Here is a 21731-nt window from a genome sequence, read left to right on the forward strand (position 1 = left end):
AAATAGAAAAAAATGATACAGCATCTGTACGTAACCATGGAATAGCAGAAAAACACATACACTCAACATCAATCTACTCAATAGAATGACAAACCATATTCTAAAGAGAAAAACCTAAGTGATTTTCTTCACTTTCTTATTTTCTCTCCCCATGTTATAGGGAAACGTAAAATAGGATCTTCTTTATAACAAAATATATTTACTTAAGCAGAAAAAGCCTCATTAGGATGTTCAGTGATAACCAAACCATGCAATCCAGCAGGCTGTAATATATGCAGATTGGATGCATTCATTTTCCTGACGCAGTTGTTAAAGTAGACTGCACAAATATGCTAAGTAGCTGTGCTTTGAGCTTTAACTTTCTTTTCTGATTAGACAGGAAAATAGGAAACGTAATTAAATTTCCATTATTTAACTTTGTCAACAAAAAGAAAATAACAAAAAAGAGACTGATGTTTTCCATTCTTTTATTTTAAATGAATGTCCAAGTATAAACAGGTTAAAGAAAAAGCCTATATATATATATATATATATATATATATATATATATATATATATATATATATATATATATATATAAAGCAGGTGGTCCAGCACAGCCACAATAGAAGTATATTTTCAGTGGGTGTCCTAGGCAAGTACATCAGAACAGACGTGCAGCACTCCAGAATTTCAGTTTCTTTTAATAGATGTAAGCATAGGCGTGCGCAGGGGGGGTGCCGGGGTTGCACAGGCACCTCCTAATGAGAGGACCTTGTTGCACGATTGCAGCAAGGTCCTACATCACAGAATATATTTTTTTTTCCGAGAGCCGGCTGCCTGTAGGGGGAGCTGAAGTGCACAGACAGCTCCTCTCAGGCCTTACTGAAACAGTGCTGGACGAGTGGCCGGGTGAGGAGTGAGGAGAGGACTTCCTGGTGTTTGAATGTGCTGCAGGTAAGCTGGAACAGGGGGATTGTATGTTAAATGAGGCTATGACTTTGTTTTAGAGGGGAAGGGGGAAGGTATATTGGTCTTTAATAATGCTGGCTGCTTTTTTGTTATGTCATAAAGGTGTGTGTTTATCAGCTTTTTGTAAGTATACTGTGTGTGTGCATAGGGGGGCTGTGTATATGTATGCTATGTGTGTGGGAGGGGACTCTGTGTACTGTGTGTGTATGTGAGTGTGCAAAGGCTGTGCATATGTATACTATGTGTGGGGGGGGCTCTGTATGTATGTATGTGTGTGTATACTATGGGCCTTATTCAGATGCACTCGGTACTGTGTGCATTCGCACGCATGCGCAGGCATGTATCTGCGCATGTGCAGGCGCATGGTGCGTTGACCCACGGCGACCTTTCGGGTCGCCGGGTGCATGCACCCATGGCTGCATGGGGGGGGGATGAGATGGGCGGGGGGCGCCGGTCTGCCCCATTACCATATGGGAACGCCCAGCGTTCCATGGGTGTTTCCATGAGAACGCTGGGTGTTCTCATGGTAATGAGGCAGTGACGCGGGTGTGTGGGCCGGGTAGCTGACATCACCGAATGTCAGCTGCCCGCCCAGATCCACGCCAGCGTGCACGCAAATGTAAGTAACTTAAAAGACACTTATATAGGCGTGCACGCTAAACATCATTCGATGGCCGGTGACCATCGAATGATGTGGGCGGACACCCCAGCAAAGCAAATGGATGGGGCGGGCGTTCGCCGGGCATGTAAGAGCTGATTGGTTAGTGGTCCTTTATCACCCATTTTCTATAGATTGTAAGCTTACGAGCAGGGCCCTCCTACGTCTATGTCGATTTGTTTCTGTACAGTTTGCTTTTTTTATGCCATGTCAGACACAAGGCATACACTAATGCGATTTATCCGAGTTTTTAAGATGCATTAAATTTCTCTTGAACTCCCCGGCATCTTCCAGGGCAGCGGGATTGCATACGATAAAAAGTATGGAGTCTTTTTGCATATGATGTATCGTATGTGATCCCAGCCATGGCTACTGGATCTGATATTTGTGGCATCCATCATTCAAAGTGCATTATACTGCACATCAGAATCAGAGGTAAAACCTTTACTGTACGATTACAGTACAATTTACAATTTCTTGGTGCGATGCAACGGAATCAGCTAAAAAGGGCTCAATTCACACTAGTGTATGGGAACCTATAGATGGATTAGTTGGTATGATCAGCAAGTGAGATTAATATCTTGAGTGGTGGGTTTTGCTGGGGCAGGACAAACCTACCAGGGCAGGTTTGTCCTGCCCCAGCAAAACCCACCACAGAGTTGTGGGCCACCCCCCGCGTCTCTCCCCCCTCCAGTCGCTCCCCCTCCCCCTCATCTCTGCTTCGGCGCCGTACGCCGGAGCTCCTGTGCCCTGCCGTTGCCCCAGCCTCTGATCATAATAGGTGGCAGGCTCGGGGATGTTCATGTCGGCTCGGGAGGACTCGGGCGCCTGAAATCCCGAGTCCCACCAAGCGGCGCCAAACATCCTCGAGCCTGCTGCCTGCTTATTACTAGAAGTAATGGTGACAGACAGGGGAGCTCCGGCGTACAATCGCCGGAGCTGAGAGGTGAGGAGGATTGATGGGAGGGGAGAGCAGCGTGGCCACTGGGGGAGTGCCCAGACAGGTGATGTGCCAGAGGTGCACACCTGGACACCACTGGTGCACAGCTTCATTTTAGTGGTATGCTCGGAAATTTTCCGGGACAGCCCGCTGCGGCAGCGTAGCTGAGCTCGGAAACTTTCCGGGCATACCACTCAAGTGGTTAAGAGATTTAGGGGGGTATTCAATCTTGGGTCATGGCTGTCGAACTGGCCTGACAGCCGTGACCCTGTCCCATTCTCTGTCTGCTCGACCGAGAATTTGCAAGCGGGGTTCAATGTCCCACCTGCAGCGGGAAGACAGCATTGAATAAGGGACCGCAGCCATCTCCCCCGTCGGGAGATGGCTTCGGGAGATTGAATACCCCCCTTAATTTTTTTCATTTGCAGTATTAAGGGAATTGACCCAAATACATTTTTTCTACACTTGGGGGTCGATCCTATTAGCCACAGATGATTCGTGAGTGTGAATCATCATGGCACGGAGCGCACTTTATGGTGGATGGAATTCGGCAAAAAGTGCTCGCTGCTCCATAGGAGTGAGAGCAAATTTTTAGGGAGTTCGGGCCTGTGAAGGGAGCAAGATCGTGTTCAATTGGGTGCCGTTGCCAATGTTTAAACGCCGTGGGTACGGCACTCAAGCAGCACATTGCACCCTTCGCAAGTAATAGGATCAACACCTTTGGGTTTTTTTTTTACTTTTCAAGTGACTCTGGAAAATTTGATTACTTAGGCCTTAGTGTAAAAAATATGACCTCTGTCACTCCCACATGGGGCAAATTTCCATGTATCACTGGTCATGCTAAAACCAGCAACATTTGGAAATAAAAAATGTAAACTTCATTGGTGAAGGTTTGGTGTTATGTTTCCTCCATTATTAACTCCAGAGCATCTTTACGATCTGTCTAAAATAAAAGGAGGTCATCAAGGAAGTGTGTATAAAATAAAACATTACAATGGATGAAATCTTGATGAGAAAAACAAAGGTGGTGAACACCCACATAATTGGATGGTTGCTGACTATCGAATATGCACATGCGCAGAAATGACCCTGTGCATGTGCCCACCGTCGGTCCCTGTGCGAATGTTCTGGTCTGTGCAATTGGACCAGAATCACTCCCAAAGCACGATCAATGTCAAACAGGAAACAATTGGAAAAGAAGGGAGCCAGAGGTGATCCCATTTTGCAGGCCTCTATTTGCATGAAGAGGTTATTGTCTGGTCCTTTACACATAGGGTTGTTGGTAATTGTTTTACCACTGCTCCCAAGCCCAGGTCATGGGGGATGCAGGTGTACAGTGTACAGTCTTAACATCAATGGTGGCATTCAAAGCAGGAATTCTGTAGGTATAACAGAAAAGTTTAGAGAGTAATGTGTGTGAGAGATCGAAAGAGAGAGAGAGAGAGAGAGAGAGAGAGAATAAGTGAAGAAAGAGATATGAGTACTGAAAAAAGTATGACAGATAAAAGAGGATGTAAGGGAGCTTGTACAGGGAGAGCATATCAAGAGTGCAAGTGATAAAAGGGGGGGGGGGGGGAAATGAGAGGGCTAAGATCAAAAGTAGAGGAAAATAAAACAGGTGGAGAGAGAAAAGAGAGCGAGGTCACTCATGAGTGAAAATCACTTACTTAGCGGAAATAGGATGCAGTCAAACAGAATATAAGCCCCACCTGGATCTGAGTCTGACACTGCTGCCATTTTCAGCTCCACATAGTGCAGCAACAATTCTTCTTTGACAGTGGTGACTGCACGAGGGTGTACTGTATGGAGAGGGGTTCCCCCCCCCCCCATATCTAATTGCATCCCATCAGGGCTCTCTTGCAATCTGGTGAGACTGCCATGTGATAGATACCATCCTTATGTATCCCTCCTATTATCCATATAGATTGTAATCTTGCAAGCAGGGCCCTCCTACCTCTATTTCGGTCATTTACTACTCATTTTGTTTTTATCACTGTTGTTTCTAATTTTAAAGTGCAATGGAGTAAATAAATAAGGCATACATTTTCTAAATAGGCCCTTGGCTTCCTTAAAAGGGAGCATGGTGTCACAAGAGCACCCAGTGACATCATTAAAGGGGACATGGCTCAGTGGATGATAACAGCACTTTGGGTGCTTGCAGGCTCCACCTCATTGATGGGAGCTTTAGTGCTGCAGATTAATGTCACAGTGCAGGATCTGGCTCATGTCACTGTAGAGAAGTCATCATTTGGTGTGTGTCCCCCCCCCCCCCCCCCACAAGGCTGACATCCAGGAGCATCCCTCACCCCTCTTGTGGCACCACACTTACCTTCCTTTGGGATCATATACTGTATGGGGATTTAATTCAAGCTAATTACTATTCACCATATATGCGGGTTTGCAGACATGCTGTCTGATATGTGCATTGGTTTTGTCCTCCCATCGGTGGTGACAGTGGAGACACATCCTAACTGCACCCTAACTGTACTGTGTAAACTCTCACCTTTCTCCTGCGCAGCTGCATTTCTGTCATCAAAACTTTATTGGCAAGTCTCCCAAGAGACAAAAAGCTCAGTTCCTTCACATGACGAGTTGCTTGCAAATAATGGCAGCTAGTGGTGACAAAGCCGGTGCTGGAGAAAGCTGTCTCACCTAACTAATAGTTCTGTCATTTAGGGCTTCCATATATGCCTATGGCAATGTTGTATTCTAGCCTTCACTTAGGGTTAACAGGCTGAAGGCAGGGAACATTATTGCATATGGAAAAAAATTATGTATGTACCAGGTGTTCTCGCACATGGAGTTTTTACTCAGGCCTGTACAATGTAACTATTTATGGCCTAAAAGGAACAAAAAAAGAAACACCTTCTACAAATCCAATACAGTAAAAACCTACAAAAAGAATTACCACTAAATTAGATTGGTCAGAGACATGCAGCTTCTTCCATATCTGTACCTTTATTCCAAATATCCAGAGACCTCTTGTTGAAGGTAACGGTACAGCCAGTTATATAGAGCCATATAATGATCTTTCTTACAGCTGTTTCAAACTTATTAGTGCTTATTGGGTCAAGATATGACAGGAAAGGTATACGATGTAGGAGAATAGGGACTTAAGAAGGCTCAGCTGTAATGGCTAGGGTGGTATGATTTCAAATGAGACCTTTTACTGCAATGACATTATGAAGAAACTTCTGGAACAGAGATTATTCACACTGTATTTGCCTGCTACAAATATAGCCATTACACACAAAACAGGAAAGATAATGGATCGTGGATGGATTAAAGACAAAATGTAGGTGAGCAATGGTGTTCCTACAGTAACTTCACATAAATATCTTCATTTAATAGCAGTCCTAGAAGCCAAAAATCATTAATCTAATGACCTTCTCTGAAAAATGCCGCTTTTAGAAGGAATCATTATTTGGCCAACATCAAATCAATTGTAGCCCTTAATAAATCCACTAGCTATGTCTATTTAACAAAAGTAAAAGCCAATTCTGAACATAAAGGGAATCTATGAAATCTGGATCTCTGAGCACAGTGCACATGCTAAAGATAAACAACGTAGACTGTAAACAGCTATTAGCACAAAGCCAGGGGGAAGATGAGGGGAGACCTTCCCCTGGTACTTCATTCAGCAGAGTGCATTCATAATGGCTTCAGATTATTTCTGGTTTATCGGATTCTATAGCGCTGCAGACTGGCATTTCAGCCATAATAGCATGCACCTTTATTTAGATCTTAACCTAGTATAATAGCAACTACAAACAACAGGGGGTTTTCCCATACACACTGAATCCTGTCATTCCTGTCATGTTTTTTCCCTATAAAAGACTTATCAGCATGTGCTGTAGGTGTGAATATATGTTATATTTGGAATATACTGGGTGTTATGCACTTGAGAGACATGTGGGCACACGCAAGCAAATCTCCAACACTATTACTTGTTGGCAAAAAGGCATACTGGGACAAAGGGAAAGATGCACAAAGGAAAACTCACTTGCATCAAAACCAGTATTCTCTATTTCTGCACAATGGACCTTTTTCTGTAGTGGGAGTAAAGCAAAAATGACCAAGGACTGCAACTTTACATTCTGGCGAAACCACGTTGCAATGGAGAAGGGGCAGATTTTAATTGTGCAGAGAGATTTAGGGGTATATTTATTAAACTGTGGGTTTTCAGAAATGGAGGTACTGCCCGTGGCAACCAATTGTAGTTTAACTATAAATCATCTAGAAGTTGCTAGATAAATAAGTAGAATCTGACTGGTTGCTATGGGCAACATCTACATTTCTAAAAACTTGCACCTTAGAAAATGTACCCCATATATTTGAGCAAGGAATGTATAAAATGAAGTCTAAATTGCCATGCAAAAATAAAGCTGTCCTGCATATATGGGCTACATGCACTGGCGTAACTACCGAGGATGCAGGGGGTGCAGCTGCTATGGGTTCCTCAGTGTTTCCAGCGCCCGCAGCTCACCCTGCACCCAGTTGTTCAATGTCACCAAAGCTGGTCCCATAGTTTACTTAGCCGGCCAGTCTAATAATCCCCATGCTGCCAGCCCGCAGCCAAGCTTCCGGGACATGCGTTCCGCTACCTAACGCAAACTGGAAACAGTCCTCAGCTCAGGCTAGCGGCAGCAACACGAGTAGGAGAAGCAGCAGCAGCCGTACTCCCGAGGACACACAGCACTGAAGGGCCCTCTCTAACACAAGCAGGCTAACTGGAGAGTACAGGGGCAGTGTACAACCACAGTTAGCCATGGAGCTGGCATCTGGGTGTGGTATGCACCCCCGACAGTCATGATTCCGACAGTTGTTTCTCTGACATCGGAATCCTGACTGACAGTAGTCCTACAGGAGGCAAGTGCATCAGAGCCCCTTGTGGGTCGGTGGCTCGCTGCACATGCCTCAGGTTCTATACTTGGACCACTATAAGGGAAAATAGCCCCTGTCAGTCGGTATCTCGACTGTCAGGCATTTAGCAGTCGGTATTCCAATGTCAGAGAAATGACTGTCGGAATCATGACTGTCGGAGCATCATCCAGCACCCCTGACATTTAAGGGGGCCTGCTAGAGGTGAGTGATGTCTGCACTGTCCGGCCAGACAGCACAGCACAGTGCAGATCAGAGCCGGCCTTAGGCATAGGAAAACTAGGCAAATGCCTAGGGTGGCTGGAAAGCCTAGGGGCACCAGCAGCTTCTGCTGATTAAAATGATATGCAGCATGCCTATATTCTGTGTGTCAGTGAGGCTGTATCTGCATATGAAATAGTTTATTCATGGAAATCACTGTAACATAGCATTCCGTATGCTGGTACAGCCACAGTCGCACACAGAATATAGGCATGCTGCATATCATTTGAATCATTGGAAGCTGCTTGTGTGTCCTGGTCACATAACAATGCAAATAAGACACATTTTCAGCAAACAAAGGCACCGAACGTCAGCAGAACTGGCCAGGAGCTGCATGGCCTATTGAAGCAAGATGTATGAGGAAACATCTGTATCCAAGCAGAGGTAGAGGTCACAGTGTTAGCGGCTGTGCGAGTGCTGTCTGTGGGTGGGTTGGTTGTGCAATAGTGTTCGGCATATGTATAAGGGGCATTATGTGTGTCATGTATAAATGCATTAATAATGTGCGACATATGTGTAACAGACATTATGTGTGTCATGTGTATAAGGGCATTAATAATGTGCAACATATGTGTAAGGGGCATTATATGTGTCATTATGTGTATGAAGGGCATTAATAAAGGTTGGCATAATGTGTAATTATGTTTATAAGGACATTAATAATGTGTGTCATGTGTGTAAGGGGCATTACTGTGTGGTATTATCAGGGGTGCCGAGAGAAAGGGGTTGGGGGTACAAATTACCCAGGCCAAAGTCTGATGGAAGGATTACCCAGGCCCCCTCCCCTTAAGTGACAGCAGCAGCTGCAGCTCTTCTCCACTGCCCAGCACACACTGCTTTTTGCTGGGTTGCAGTGTGGCCATGGAGGTGCTTAAAATGCAATATTTTTTCTACGAGTATAATGTGAATAATGTGAGGAGTAATGTATATAAGGTAAAGTGATACTACTGTGTGATGTAACGTAAATAAGGGACACCATTGCATGATATAATGTGAATAAAGTTGCACTACTGTGTGGCATAATTTGAATCGGGGGTACTATTGTGTGGCCATGCCCCTTCCCAGCAAGAACAAACCCCTGTTACTATTTAAAATATTGCGGGTAGGAGCACCAAAAGGATGACTGCTATGATGAGGGTTGATGGGGCTGGGAAAGGGGAGCAGGGTAAGAGGTGGAACTAGTGGTGGTGCTAGGGGGCACCAGCCAAAATCTTGCCTAGGCCGTCATTTAGGCTAGGGCTGGCTCTGGTGCAGATAACTGCTTTTTTTTCCTCTTAGGAAACCCAGTGCTAGCTTCTCTCTGCCCTGAGCTGAGGAGAACGGACTGACTATAGGGTGACATGCAGGTCAGCCTCCCCGTTCATAAAACACTCCGTGACAGATTGTACAGTATATATATAACATTCAACTTTATGACTGTCCTTCTGCATGACTGCTTCAGTATCAGTGGAAGCAAACAACAGATTCACTCTGGGATCACTACATCTTATACAAACAGGTGCCTAATGTTTATACATATACAGTAGTAGTATGATATTCTGGGGTAGAAATATCATTAGGTGGTATGGAGAAGAAGGGGTATCAGAATAGGTTATGTGCACTAATGCTCCTAAACATGTTCTGTCACATGGGACACATGCAACTCATGTTCATAGTTACAGAGTTGAAATATGGATTCAGATGTATCCACCAGGAAGTGTATTAAAGATGTGTTGGACCTTTCACATCGCAACTTGGACCCGGGTTATTGCCGGGATGGTGATGTGTGAACCCAGGTCGAGGTGTGGTGTGAAAGCACCACACCTTATAACCTGAGTCGACCAACCCGGCAATTCAACCCAGATTATAAGAAGGGATAAACCCTCACCCTCTCTATAACGGGCAACCTGGACTTAATGTGAAAGTGCTGGACCCAGGTCTGAGCCATGATTGTGATCTCAGGTGTGACCTGACTTTGCTATGTGAAAGGGGTAAAAGCAGTTACAGGTGGTTGGCTAATTAGGCACAGATGTAATGCAGTTTGGACATGCTCCCCTCATGGGCATTGTATTGACAATAGGGGGGGGGGGGCTTTCAAAACTTTGCTATGGGACCCACAAAGTTCAATTTATGCCCGTGTCTTCATGGAAAAGTAGCCAGTATTTACCCTGCATGCTAAAAACAAATACAGTGCATTGCATCATGGTTTGTCCCCGTATATAATTACTTGTTCATTTTTGCTTTACTTGTTGTATTTGAGCCAATCATTTACTAGCAAATGGGTTGTTCCAGATGTTTCATGCTGACTTATTTCAACTCTGTGTCATGTGGTTATTAATTAGAGTTAAGTAATAAGCTATGCTTTTTTTACAAAGGCTGCATTAAATCAATACAATATGGTGTATGCAGATAAGGTAATGCATTCAAATATACACGTGAGAGTATTGCCTCTATATTAAAATAAAAGTCACATTTAATAAATAAAGCTAAATACAATATTCGACATCCATTGTTTATCCCTATACAGTATAGTCAGTTTACATGGAAATGTCATGTCAAGAATTAATACTAATTGATTGAAGATAGTCATGAATAAAGTACTACCAGCTGGAAGTCACTCTGCAACAATCCAGTCACTCAGCTGTTCATCATCTTCATCATCATCGTTATCATCATCAGTATCACCAGCTCTTCAGCACATGCAAATCCCAGCTCCTGTAAGGTGTATCTGGGGTACATCCCATTCAATTGACTCAGTAGTTGGTGAACAGGTCCTTATTATACAATAGCCCTTCCTGCCACTGTGCCAACCTATAGATGTAATTTTACAATATACAATTTAACTTTTTATATTCATACTTAGTACTGTATATAAATGTGCATACTATCCAACAAAGCTGGCTTATGTTCAATTCTAAATGAACCAATAACATTTTAGCATTTTTTTTTTGTAGGAGTCTTTGCTATCCTCCCAGCTTTGCAACAAAATGTTAGCTGGCTGTTATTTTCTAGAAGCTATCACCGAGGGTGTGATATGGGAGAAACCTTTCTGGTTAGAGACAGGGCCATCGTACACATGGGCTTGTTGGCCAGCAGCCCTAAGACCCCTCAATTCTAGGGGCCTTTGAGCAGGGGCAGGTGCCTCTGGAGTTTCCTGCGAGACTAGCGCAGGGTTGCCTTCCTGACTCCCTCCTTCAGGGAGAAAATACTCTGCTTCTGGACTTCCCTGGTAATGTAGGATTGCCATCATCTGTGGTGAAACACCTTTCTTATCAAATACCTAGCTCCCCACAGGTGATGGCAATCCTACATTACCAGGGAACTCCAGAAACAGAGCATTTAGTCCCTCATGGAGAGGGTCAGGTAGGCAACCCTGGACTACCAGAGATTGCTCCCTGGCTGCTTTGGTTTTGCATAAGTCACCCATAAGTTTTACTGAACACTTTATTAAACCTTAGAAATAAATAACGACACGGACAACTGAGTAAAGTTGGAAATTAAAGGTCACAGCCAAATTTATTGAAATGTAATTAATTTTAATTGAAGCCAAGGTGGCGACCTGAGCAGAGCTCCTCAGTTGCGGCTCGTAACTTGCTCGCTTAATTAACCAAAAGCCACCCCCCGCACAACCATGTTGGGTAGAAATCATTTCCCCTTAACTGGCAGAGTGCTAGCCCCTCCCGAAGATGGCGACCTGGTCCTCCCCAAAGGTAGTGACCGACTCGCCGTCCTCAAAGGGGAAATGCTAGTCAAAAGCTAGTTGTGCAATAATTTGAGCCACCGAGGAGCGCTGTGGCCTTTATGTCGGACTTGGCTAATCACGCCTAATAGCCATCCAACGAAAATTCACCAACAAAAATAAAAAAAAATCTCTTCCAGGGCGGGTGGGTGGGATCCACTGGAACTAACAGCCAAGAGGAAGTGATCGCCTCAGGCTGGTGCTTATATAACCTCACAAGCCTTCCCAGCAGGATGCTGCCATTGGGTGAATAATTGATTGACAGCTAATCTAACCACTAGCTACCCTAACCCCCCTTGCACAGCTAAACTTCTAGAAAGTTCTACATAAAACTGGGTGCTTATATTGTTTCAAGCTTATGCAAGCTCTCTCCTGTATTTACACAAAATCAGAACTGCCAGAAAACATTCTCTACCGGCCTGCAGCCAAACAGTTACTGGCTGTAAGCATTCTAATTGCTGGATGGCTGATAGCAGGTGGAGAGACTCCTCAGGAAGTTATGATTTTTTTATTTACTTAAATAGGGGCCCCAGTGCATTATTTTTCCTAGGGCTCAGAATGCCAATAAGATGGCCCTGGTTAGAGACCAACAACTTCCCAGGTGGCACTTGTCCATATCCTGCTGTTGCCATGATAATCTGTGCGGTAACTAGTTTACCTTTATCTGGCACCACAGATGTACAGCACATAAGGGGGATTGCCAGGTTATTTCTGCATGCAGTTGGATTGTGCCTATTTTTCCAAATAAATTTGATATATCCAAAGACTTGATCTACACCAGGTATAATATATGTACAGTATGTCACCTATGTGTGAGAGCTGAACGCAGAGCTCCACTGAACACTTGTTGCTTGTCATTGATATCTCTGTAACCTGTATCAGGGAATGCCTTAATGATCTATTGCTGGTAATGAATTGCAAGCACCTGCAGCTAGTTATCACAGGTTCAGACCTATATACGCTAAGCAGTCTACTGGGAAGAACAAATTGCCGGTTTATTGATTCAACTTCTCAAACCTGAATTAATGAAAGACTCCCTCCTTGGAGTGCTTACTAGTGTTTGATATTGGCAACTGAGGATCAGAAAACAGGGCTGACAGCAGCCATTTCAGTCCATGAATTTGCATTATGCAGTCATTATTTAACTATTTATGTAATCATTATGTTCACTAACGTTACCAGCCTGTAAAAGCGAAGGAACAACATAACGCCCAAATTGAGCCTAGGGTGGGAAATAGGGTGGCCATTATGGCAAGAAGTATTTGCTGTGTTGACTGCACTGCAGAATCCTCCTGAGGCTGAGAGGGTGAGGAGGGAGGATTAGCAGCCTGCGGAGGCTGCTGAGCTGTGTGGGACCCCCTGGCAAATCTTTCCAGTTTAGAAGCCAGATCAGCATGAGCAGATTTCCCCATTGTGACTGTGAGCCCAAAAACTGCCCAAACAGGATAGGGTGATGAACGGAGCTGCACAAGGTACATACAGCAAAGGGACACAGCCTCAGTAACCTGCATTGATTTACAGCAAGCATGGCCGATTAGTGCAGGATGGAGGTGAGAGTGGGTGGACGGCCCCCTCAGCTGTGCGGACTACAGTACTGAGAACCACCCAGCTCCGTGCCATCCCCCTACTCTTAGCAAATTTGTGGCAGCTAGGGAGGAACAGAGGAAGCACAGGTACCTGAGAGTGGTGAAACAGAGGGAGAGACTGGGCAGTGGGACCCAGCAGCGCGATCTCCGGCGGCTCAGCTCATCACAGGACAGCACCAGTGGGACAAGCCAAGATGGCTCTTCACTTCTGGCACCCCTGACACGAGTATAAGCCAAGGGGGGCTTTTTCAGCATAAAAAATTTGCTTAAAAAGGTCGGCTTATACTCGAGTATATACGATATGCTATGAATGAATAAAGATGTATGGGTGGGTGGAGATACTTTGGAAAAAGGAGGGGAAAGACTCTCTTTTTTGTCGGGGCACTCTTTATAAAACGATTTGTTTAGAAAATGAGAAAGGTTTTTGGTGTAATTTGTTTGAGGGGGACTTAATGGGTTTCTCAGGTATGCATAATATATGTCAGTTTAGTAAGACATTTATTGAAATGTCCAGGGAATGGCCCCTGGTATGAGTGATATAGTCACTAAAAATAATTCTTTAATGTAAAACCTTAAAATAAATACTAGACAAGGACACACAAACAAATAACATTCAAAAAAGATACATATACCCCTCAAATTAGGAATATTAGTAGGATTGTTTACCTTTTGATAAATGTGAGGGGAGTGCGTTCCTCCTGATAACTGTGTTTTTGAAAGAAAATTAGTAATAACACTGGCTACAGGCTATGCTAGTTTATGCCTAGGGGCTACAGTGTTAACCGTGCAAATGAAGAGATATATAGTTACATTTAGGTCATTGTAACAAAGTTGCAGTTTCTCTATATAAATAAAGAGTTTGTAGTATCCCTAAGGGTAATGTCACACAGCCTATAGGTCTAAGTTAAACCGTCTATTTGTAGTCAAAATAGAAATTTAACATCAGAAAGATCATACGCATAATTAGTATCTTTGAATTAATTAATTTTCACAGTGAATAGTCTAAATGAAGCTTTAGCGAAAATAAGAGTAGTTAGTACAGAAGTGAATATTTGTGCCTATCAGGCAACAGGGATTTAAGGGGGGTCTCCTCCCTCAGTTTTTTAAGAGGTGAGAGAAAGAAAGAAGAAAGATGGGGAATAGATCCAACAAGTTTCCTTGGTGACAGTACGGCAACTTTATATACCTATAGTGTGGCAGTGAATACGGTTATTCGCAGCTAGGTCTCCCTAGTTGTTACTAGTCATATTCTGCCACACCTGCTTCCACTGGGTGTGATCAGTGGGCTTTTGGAGGTATTGTGGGACGTCGACCTTGATCCCTGTTCCCCTTGAGGTGGCTGCTGCCCAGCTTTATATACCTGTGACAAGTTTAGGGGTTCAATGGTTTCCTTCAGTGGGGTCACCCCCTCTGTGTACTAGAAAGGCCCTGGTTTTGTCAGCTTCCGTCAGCATAAGAATATGCCGGGGGGCTTCTTAAGGTATTGCGGGTGAGCGGACCTCAAATCGCCTAGGGGTTAGAGAGGGATGGAAATAGGGGTGGCTGCTGTCCAATAAATTTATACCTGTGACAGGGTTATGGGTGCCATGGGTTTCCTGCAGAGGGGTCACCCCCTCTGTGTACTAAAATGGCCCAAATTTCTGTTGGCTTCCGTCAGTGTCTTCTAACACTGAGGGGCCTAAAGGTATATTGGGTGAGCGCACCCCCTAGCTTGTGGGTATAGAATTAAAGCAAAGTCATAGAATTGAATATAATATAGTAGCTCAGGCTAGAAAGAGGTGCTGGGGTCTTATGAAAGCGTATGGTGGGTAATAGTTATAGGATTAATATCAGTATACCACGCTATAATGCCCTGCTGTTATTAGAAAATTAGGGAAAAAAAGAAAAGAAAGAGAAGAAATCGGAAAAATTGAGAGAGCGGGTTTGAAAGAAAAAGGTAACAGGAAGGAGGAGACCGGGAGTACCTCCTTGTTCACCCCGGGGGTCAGATCCAAGACCTCGCCCGAGTATGCTGCTATGAACGCCACTGTTAAACTTGATAGTTTGTATATAATGCGTCCGTTGCTCAGGAAGGAATATGTCCAACGGGACTTGTGGTATGGCAGCGTCTCGCTGCTGCTTTGGAGCGTGAGTTCCTACACGCTGTCAGCCGGTTCACAGGAGCGCGTCTGCTGTCCCGCTGTCAGTTGCTGGGAGGGAGGTATGTGCCTGGGACACGGGGTGTCCCGGCGTCCCGCTGCTACTCGGCAGCGTGTAGTCCTGCACTCTCTGATCGTGCTGGCTCACGGCAGCGTGTCTCACTGCCCGCCTTCAGCAGAATGCCGTGAGGAAATGTCAGCGATGTAGGATCTGACCGGGGGATGTTAGTGGGGACGTCCTTGGCAATCCAAGTGTCCCGGAGCGCTGTTGTCAGCGTATCTGGGACCACAAACGATCGTTTCGCCGTTAGGCTTTTTCAATGTGTGTGGGGGGTAGTTGTATCAATTGCTCATTAAATAGCGTGTAAGTTGAATGGTCTAGTACTGATTGGTTAGCGGGTGAAGGGGGAGTGTAATACTCTCACCTCCACCTGATTGTTGGGAGAGAAATTGGGACTGAGTCCCAGGTGTGTACGCTAATAAAGGGAAAGTCTTGCTCTATATCAAAATGCTCATAAAGGAAAAATAAATCAATTTAAGAATTAAAAATAATGCGCTAATAGCGTTATATTATTAAGTGAGATATATTGTATAGTATACGCAGAAAAGTATATACATAATCTTGATTGATGCACTGTGAATGTTCACAGGGCAAAAGACAAAAAACCCCAGGTGTGTTAAGGGGAAATATTGGACAGATAATGTGTCATTTTGCTAGCGAGAGGAAAGTAATGAACACAAAATATATGCATAAATAGTAAAGGCCTGCATATAGGGACGCTATTAACCAGATGCTTGCAATGACATGCTAATAGGTAAGGGGAAAATGTTGTTACATAGCTCCGATTACCATAGTGGCATAACAGAGGACTGAAAAGAGTGATCAAAATATTGGTGAAGGTTTTAAAGGATTATAATAAATTTGAGTATGAAGATATAGGATGATATCAATTAATACTGTAAATGCACTTTATTGTTAAGGAAAGGAGGGACAGAAGAGGGACTTCTCATAAGGGGGAGTATGCAGGAGAATTAATATATAATTTTTTATTTTATTATTACAAGAAAAAAATATAATAAAAAATAAAAATAAAAAAAAAATAAAAATGAAAGGGTGAATGGTGGGTTGCATAGAAAGAGACTATAGAAAAAATGAGGATTAAGTTGTACTTCGCTAATGAGCGTAGCGAGCTGTACTGAAGGAATTGTATTCGGTGTTGAGGAAGTATATATACATGTATTATGTATATATATACATATACATATATATATCTCTCTAGAAAGAGAGGAAAGGAAAGGAAAGATATATATTTTTTATGCAACAGATGGAAATACCAATCCAGATGTTGGGTGGAGATACTGTAAGCTCATTGAGTTCACCGCCCAGGGATGCAGGGGACAGCCCCGGGCTATAACCCTGGATGGGTGAAGCCTGTCCAGGGCTGACTAGCCATGGTGCGCATGGTACAGCCGGGTGACCTTACGTAAAAAGTGTCCCCTTGCTGTGGCCAAATACCACAGGCTGTTGGAGCCCAGTGCTGGTTCCAAAATACGGGGGACCCGCAGTTTTTTGTCCCCCACATATTTGGAACCAGGACCAGTCCAAGAGTCTGGGGCTGGTTTCAGAAATACAGGGGACCCCCTATGCTTTTTGTCCCCCATATTTTTGGAACCAGGTCTGGCTCAATGAGCCCCGGGCTGGTTATGCTGGTTGCCCATATTTTCGCAACCAGCACCAGGCACAAACAGCCAGCAGGGTAATACCACAGCTGGGAAAAACTATTTACACTAGTTCCCCAGCCAAAGCATTATCCCCATGACTGGTCAGCCCAGGCTGGGACCCTGGGGGAGTGGGGACCCCCAATAAATGGGTCCCCCTCTCCAGAATTACCCCAGCCCAGGGCTGTCCTTGGTGCCCAAGGACTGTGGGCATGGTCTGATTATTTAAGTGAAAATTAGAAACTATTGTGGCATGTTGTGGAACTACAAGTTCCAACAAGCCTGCACCACATGCAGGGACTTGGAGAACCACAAGTCACAGCATGCGGGGCATTAAAGGGCCCACTGGTACTTGTAGTTTTACAACATAACAAATAGTTAAATAAAACACACAGACACCAGAGTAATAAAACGTTAATACATTACTTTTCTCCAGTAAAAATCCAAGTGTGGGTACCTGCAGAAGAAAATTAGGTACTCTTTACTTAGAAGGGCGCCCATCTCGGCCATCTCGGGCATTGAATGCACTAAAAAATCAGGTGCGATGCGACAGACGAGATGCCCGAGATTTCCCATAGGGAACAATGTTAAATGTCTCAATTGACCCGATTTTCCTGTTCAATGCCTCAATTGACCCAATTTTTCCATAGGAAACAATGTTAAATGGGCCACAGAGGCCAAATAGGCACCCTGAAGTGAATAATGGCCACCCGAATTGCTAACGCCACCCCACGATCAACGTCAACCCGAAGCATGGCGAGCGCAGCGAGCCCGCGAGGGGCGGCGGTACGCGTCCTACGACCTTTTCATACCCCCACTATCCACGTCGGCGTGGAGTTGAGAATAGAAAGTGTGGCGAGCGCAGCGAGCCACCGAGCCCGAAGCGTGGCGAGCGGACGCGGATACCTTCACAGGTATCCGCGTCCCCTCGCGGGCTTCACAGCTGTCCGCGTACCCTCGCGGTGCTCGCTGCGCTCGCCACACTTTCTATTCTCAACTCCACGCCGACGTGGATAGTGGGGGTATGAAAAGGTCGTAGGACGCGGGCTCGCTGCGCTCGCCACTCATCGGGTTGACGTTGATCGTGGGGTGGCGTTAACAATTCGGGTGGCCATTATACACCTCAGGGTGCCTATTTGGCCTCTGTGGCCCATTTAACATTGTTTCCTATGGAAAAATCGGGTCAATTGAGGCATTGAACAGGAAAATTGGGTCAATTGAGACATTTAACATTGTTCCCTATGGGAAATCTCGGGCATCTCGTCGGTTGATCGCACCCGATTTTTTAGTGCATTCAATGCCCGAGATGCCCGAGATTTTTTACTAACGATGCCCACGATCAAAATCGTGGGCGCCCTTCTAAGTAAAGAGTACCGAAAATTATACTTACCGAAACGTGGGGCAAAGATCGCGTCCTCTTGGTTCCGATGTAAGAATCCCGGCAAGTAAAGGAACAGAGACACACGTAAGCCATTGCCGGATAGCATCTGAGAATGTGTGTGTTTGTGTGTGTATTTATGTGTGTCTGTGTGTGCATCTACATTCAAGTGTAAAATAGGGGGTGCTGTAACATGAGCCTGCTCCGGTTGTCATGAATTAACACTACATCTCCACATACCATATTAGCTAAATGTGTCTGTTTCCTGAAACTATCAGGCTTTGTTATATGCTTGCATGGCCTCATACTGCTGTATAACTGTTTCCCTTTAGTTTACAGTATCTCCTAATATGGCAGCTATCCAAACCACTGAAAGTTTCTGGGTCATCTTACAAGCAGGATATGATTTGAATCTGTATATGACAGCAACATCTTTCTGACAGGTAGATATGGCATGATTAAGCAAAGTTCACTTTATTCATTGCACGCATCAACAATTTTGCAGGTTGATAAAACATGTGGATGAAGTGTTTTTGCCTTATTTCAGATGACACCATGGATTTAAGTTTTAAAATAGATTTGATCAAAATCTATTTATTTTGATTTTTTGGGCTGAGTTTGTGGGAGCCTGAAGGGTCATGTTTCTTTTAGATTAATGCTGATGACATACAAAGTGTGGTAAGCGTGCTGGATGACGTCTCAATAACTCTCACTGCTTCATTCTATTCTAATGGTAGCTGGGCTAACCGCCAAGGTCTGAAGAACGGTGTTCCATCTTTACGGTATGTTGTCTTTTATATGTTTCCGCTCATTGCACTTAAACTAATAGTATTTACTGTGCTATGTTATGATAATTTAAGGCATTCAAGCATGGCCATCATTCATAACAGAAAATATGGTAAATGAACTATACTGGTAACAGTGTTCTCGTCTCAACAGGATCATGATATGTGGATGTGTCCTCCAGACTACATACCGTATGTGGATGTAGGTCTATGAGTATACAGATAATACTAGATGTGTGATTAATTGGGGAATATTTCCTTATCTATTGAAGCTAAGTGAACAGCTTTCCTTGCTGAACAACCACTGATATATTAATGGCTTTAAATAGGACTATCTTCCATTTTAATTGCAATTGAGAGGGTTATTCATACCTGACCACATTACTGCTATTTTTCAGAGCCCTGGGAACAGATATCCAGAGGCCCCACTGTGGTTTCCAAGACACTCCCAGGAAATGTCCGGTTCCCACCCCCCAACGGCTGGCATACTGCCACTCAACTTGCGAGTGGCTGCTATTAAAGAAGATGCTGGATTTTATCGCTGGATGGCCTTTGCATGCTCACTGCGATCCATACACATGTGCAGTCAATTGATAATCAGTCGGCCTGCGAATTCGCAGCCCATCGGTCAGGTCTAAATAACCCCTAAAATTTGTTTAAAGCATATACAGTATGGTAGTGCAGGAATGCGGAAATGAGGAAGATGTGACATTAGCCTGCAAGCTTAAAAGCTTTGTAGCAAATATGAACTATTTTCTCAATTTTCATATTGCTAGATACACACAGATGTGGATGGGATGTGCGGTTGCTATAATATTCTTCAAACCAGAGACATGACAATTACACAAGTTCTGTGGCTGGCTGACTTCAAATCTACATTTTACCTGATCAGCCACTGAACCATCTGCATTCATGATTTATTGTATGGGGGTATTTATTAAAGCTTGACCAGCTTACATCATAAGATGATCTTGAATTTTTTTTCTATCCCCTATTCAGGCACTCTACAGCTGGGCCAGGGAGTATTTCCAGAGGCGGCCTTAGGCATAGGCCAACTAGGCAATTGCCTAGGGCATTTGGAATGCCTGGGGGCAGCAGCAGCTTCTGCTGATTAAAATGATATGCAGCATGCCTATATTCTGTGAGTGAGTGAGGCTGTATCTGCATATGAAATAGTGTATTCATGGAAATCACTGTAACATAGCATTCTGTATGCAGGTACAGCCACAGTCGCACACAAAATATAGGCATGCCACATATTATTTTAATCATTGGAAGCTCCTTGTGTATGCTGGTCATAACAATGCAAATAAGACAAATTTTTAGCAAAAAAAGGCACCCAACGTTAGCAGAACTGGCCAGGAGCTGCATGGCCTATTGAGGTAAGATGCATGAGGAAACATCTGTATCCAAGCAGAGGCAGAGGTCACAGTGTTAGTGGCTGTGCGAGTGCTGTCTGCGGGAGGGTTGGTTGTGCAATAGTGTTCGGCATATGTGTAAAGGGCATTATGTGTGTCATATATAAATGCATTAATAATGTGCGACATTTGTAACACACATTGGGCCTTATTCTGGTTGGTGCGGCCGGGCCGTACGCGTACGTTCCGGGGTTTTTCATGATCTGCGCATGCGTACATTCGCCAATGCGCAGGCGCGAACACTCCACAACGCTTACGGACGGGTTTCTCCGTGCGAAAAAACCTGTACGCGAGAGTATGGGCATTGGGGGCGGCATAGGGGCGTGTTGAGGGGAGCGGCCGAAATAATGAGGGAAAATGGGCGTAAATATGGGTGTACACGGGGGTGTGCACCAAAAATGAACGGTGCTACTACCGCACGATCGCCTAAAGCACCGTTCATTTCGGACACAAAACAGGCGGCCGCCAACCGCCACCTCAGACCACCCCTACAGATACCGCATGCCAGCGTGCGCCTGGGTTTGCTAATTTACGCTGATTACTACTCAAACACATACACCTGAATGTAATAAGCAATGCTGCAGTCTATTAAGTCCAAACCATGATTTCACTACCTGCAAGCCACACACAGCACTCAAACACATTGGAAGCTTATCTTTCTATACTTCTCTACATTTAAAGGTTTGTTTAATTTAAGGTAAGAATCTTTTTAAGACCTGCTTATATATGCTAAGGTAGGTATTTGTTAAACAGTTATACACATTCACTACGTGCTTTCATAGACTTTACACAGTAGCACACTCAATCTACACAAGTCGACATGTGTCAACGTGTTCACTCTAATACAAACATAGGTTTTGTATTTATGATACAATAACATAAACCACATCTAACACCTACAAAGGATGTTTCAGCAATGTTTTAAGCCCATGCCCACTATTTTGCACATTAATTAATTCAATCAATTAATTAATTTTCATAATTATAGTTGAAAGGCAAGATTTGCAGGTCCATATATGTGAAGGGTATGCCAGCGTACACGGACGTACGCTCACTCTCACGAGCGGTGACATAAGCTGACATAAGCTGAGTTTTCTATTGAAAACAATAGGGACCCGTCCGTGCAAGCTGGCGTACGTTCAGATAGCCGCAAGAAGTCGGTGGGAAGACGGACGAGAGACGTCCGTAAACGGTGGCGTACGCTCTGTTGTACGCCAGTTGTCGGAGTGTAAGGGCTGGTCCGTCCGTGTACGTTGGCGTACGCTCAATTGTACGCCACTCCCCTTGTTTCTGGCCGT

The 21731-nt window shown here is 44.3% G+C and overlaps 1 long non-coding RNA gene across 1 annotated transcript; it reads left to right on the forward strand.

Annotated features, from left to right (window-relative positions):
* Positions 1-833: 833 nt before the first annotated feature.
* On the forward strand, positions 834-19012 carry LOC146079660 (uncharacterized). The gene is made up of 3 exons (XR_014474678.1): positions 834-936; positions 18563-18673; positions 18968-19012. It is a non-coding gene; the product is annotated as an uncharacterized LOC146079660 (long non-coding RNA).
* The last annotated feature ends 2719 nt before the right edge of the window (positions 19013-21731 follow it).

Source organism: Crinia signifera, chromosome 5 (assembly GCF_055691185.1).
Source record: "Crinia signifera chromosome 5, ASM5569118v1, whole genome shotgun sequence".
Taxonomy (NCBI): Eukaryota; Metazoa; Chordata; class Amphibia; order Anura; family Myobatrachidae; genus Crinia; species Crinia signifera.